Source organism: Salvelinus sp. IW2-2015, linkage group LG10 (assembly GCF_002910315.2).
Source record: "Salvelinus sp. IW2-2015 linkage group LG10, ASM291031v2, whole genome shotgun sequence".
NCBI lineage: Eukaryota > Metazoa > Chordata > Actinopteri > Salmoniformes > Salmonidae > Salvelinus > Salvelinus sp. IW2-2015.
Window position 1 is genome coordinate 9,297,578 of NC_036850.1, and position 3,609 is coordinate 9,301,186.

General features: G+C 40.2%; 1 protein-coding gene across 1 annotated transcript in view; it reads left to right on the forward strand.

Annotated features, from left to right (window-relative positions):
• LOC111969091 (neuropilin and tolloid-like protein 2) overlaps positions 1-3,609 on the forward strand; it is a 14,978-nt gene that overhangs the window by 9,066 nt on the left and 2,303 nt on the right. The gene's annotated exons all lie outside the window — the stretch shown is intronic.

Consider the following 3,609-nt stretch of genomic DNA (forward strand, 5'->3'; position numbering starts at 1 on the left):
GTGTGATGTACATACACACACAGTTGAAGTTTACATACACTTAGGTTGGAGTCATTAAAACTTGTTTTTCAACCACTCCACAAATTTCTTGTTAACAAACTATAGTTTTGGCAAGTCGGTTCGGACATCTACTTTGTGCATGACACGTAATTTTTCCAACAATTGTTTACAGACAGATTATTTCACTTATAATTCAATGTATACAATTCCAGTGGGTCAGAAGTTTACATACACTAAGTTGACTGTGCCTTCAAACAGCTTGGAAAACTCCAGAAAAGGATGTCATGGCTTTAGAAGCTTCTGATAGGCTAATTGACATCATATGAGTCAATTGGAGTGTACCTGTGGATGTATTTCAAGGCCTACCTTCAAACTCATTGCCTCTTGCTTGACATCATGGGAAAATCTAAATATATATATATTATTTATTTTTTTTCACCTTTATTAACCAGGTAGGCCAGTTGAGAACAAGTTCTCATTTGCAACTGCGACCTGGCCAAGATAAAGAAAAGCAGTTCGACACATACAACAACACAGAGTTACACATGGAATAACACACACAGTCAATAATAGAGTAGAAAAAGTCTATATGCAGTGTGTGCAAATGAGGTAGGATAAGGGAGGTAAAGGCAAACAAAGGCCATGGTGGCAAAGTAGTTTGTGAAGATGCTGGAGGAAACAGGTACAAAAGTATCTATATCCACAGTAAAACGAGTCCTATATCAACATAACCTGAAAGGACGCTCAGCACTGCTCCAAAACCGGCATAAAAAAGCCAGACTACCGTTTGCAACTGCACATGGGGACAAAGATCGTACTTTTTGGAGAAATGTCCTCTGGTCTGATGATACAAAAATAGAACTGTTTGGCCATAATGACCATCGTTATCTTTGGAGGAAAAAGGGGGAGGCTTGCAAGCCAAAGAACACCATCCCAACTGTGAAGCACGGGGGTGGCAGCATCATGTTGTGGGGGTGCTTTGCTGCAGGAGGGATAGATGGCATCATGAGGCTGGAAAATTATGTGGATATATTGAAGCAACATCTCAAGACATCAGTCAGGAAGTTAAAGCTTGGTCGCAAATGGGTGTTCCAAATGGACAATGACTTGGGGACTTTCCAAAATGGCTTAAGGACAACAAAGTCAAGGTATTGGAGTGGCCCTGACCTCAACCCTATAGAATATTTGTGGGCAGAACTGAAAAAGCGTGTGCGAGTAAGGAGTCCTACAAACCTGACTCAGTTACACCAGCTCTGTCAGGAGGAATGGGCCAAAATTCACCCAAATTATTGTGGGAAGCTTGTGGAAGGCTACCCAAAATGTTTGATCCAAGTTAAACAATTTAAAGGCAATGCTACCAAATACTAATTGAGTGTAAGTAAACTTCTGACCCACTGGGAATGTGATGAAAGAAATAAAAGCTGAAATAAATCATTCTCTCTACTATTATTCTGACATTTCACATTCTTAAAATAAAGTGGTGATCCTAACTGACCTAAGACAGGGAATTTTTTACTAGGATTAAATGTCAGGAGTTGTGAAACTGAGTTTAAATGTATTTGGCTAAGGTATGTAAACTTCAGACTTCAACTGTATATAATATACATACAGTACCAGTCAAAAGTCTGGACACACCTACTCATTAAAGGGTTTTTCTTTATTTGTACTATTTTCTACATTGTAGAATAATAGTGAACACACCAAAATTCTGAATTTAACACATATGGAATCATGTAGTAACCAAAAAAGTGTTAAACACAACAAAATATATTTTAGATTCTTCAAAGTAGCCACCCTTTGGCTTGATGACAGCTTTGCACACTCTTGGCATTCTCTCAACCAGCTTCACCTGGAGTGCTTTTCCAACAGTCTTGAAGGAGTTCCCTCATATGCTGAGCACTTGTTGGCTGCTTTTCCTTCACTCTGCAGTCCAACTCATCCCAAACCATTTCAATTTGTTTGATGTCGGGGAATTGTGGAGGCCATGTCATCTGATGCAGCACTCCATCACACTCCTTCTTGGTAAAATAGCCCTTACATAGCCTGGAGGTGTGTCTTGGGTCATTGTCCTGTTGAAAAACAAATGATAGTCTCACTAAGCGCAAACCAGATGGGATGGCGTATCACTGCAGAATGATGTGGTAGCCATGCTGGTTAAATGTGCCTTGAATTCTAAATAAATCACAGACAGTGTCACCAGAGAAGCACCGTCACACCTCCTCCTCCATGCTTCACGTTGGGAACCACACATGTGGAGATCATCCATTCACCTACTCTGCGTCTCACAAAGACTGGGCGGTTGGAACCAAAAATCTCAAATTTGGACTCATCAAACCAAAGGACAGATTTCCACCGGTATAATGTCTATTGCTCGTGTTGTATTTCTGATCAATTTGATGTTATTTTAATGGACAAAAAAAATMTGCTTTTCTTTCAAAAACAAGGACATTTCTAAGTGGCCCCAAACTTTTGAACGGTAGTGTATATAAAACAGTAATATGAGATTTGGGCTTTGGTCAAAAGTAGTGCACTATATAGGGACTTGGGTGCCCTGTGGAACAAGGCCTAACACTAACCAAACACTATAGCATTAGGTTTGATTTATGATGGGTTTAATTTATATGTTAAATATACAGGATACAAACATTCCATTCCAGCTAAACAATGGATATATAGTGTTTTGCAACAAAACCCATTTTAATAAACATCTCAAATCTATTAATTAAAATTCTGAGAAGAGTAGTATTTTCCACACACACAGGCACCCATAACCATTAATTTCTCATGAAAAAACACTCATGTGAAGAATTAGTCGATATAGCACTTTGGAAATAATCTCTTCAGTTGTTCCTCCACCACACTGTAATAGTTTAACTAAATGCCTGAATAATCAGAGATATATTAAATCCTGTATTCATTTTGGATATCGTTTTTTTATTCCCATCACGCAGCACTTCATTACCTTTTTAAATTCAACAGAGATGTTTTTTAAGAGAGCTCTTAAACATTCTGATGCATATTAAAAAAGATCACATTTTTCATAGTGTTTGTCTTGCATTTCAAATTCATGTTGTCCCAATGTCATAGACCGGGGTTCAATTAAAGGACAAAACAGAGACATTCATCTTAGTAATCAGTCAAGGCACTTTTACCTGGACCATCACCTTGGATATTTTAGTCCTTATCCATCTCAGAACACCATTGACACGCAGAGAGAGTACTGTGCATCATCATTTTCATTACCTCTGTGGTTCTGGGCTCTCTCAAGGGGAACTGTGAAGATGGGGAACACGAACCAGCGCTGACACCCAGAGAGAGAACAAGCTTTTTGAAGGCGAGAGATGTCTAATCAGTTTGGAAGTGAGCGCATAGTCAGGGGAACTCTAGGCACTCAACGGGAGACGAAGGCGTGTTATGACCCCTTCATCCCGCTGTCAGAACTGCTTAGCCTCGCGGCAGTGGAGGGGAATGGTTTGGTGTTCGGCAACAGGCCCTAAACAGCGTGTATGTGTCAGGGGTGCGGTGGGACCTGGTGGGGGCTTGTGTCTACCTTGCTGTAGTACTGTCTGATTGGGGTTTGAGGTGTGGGGGGGGGGATTTGGGATGGCA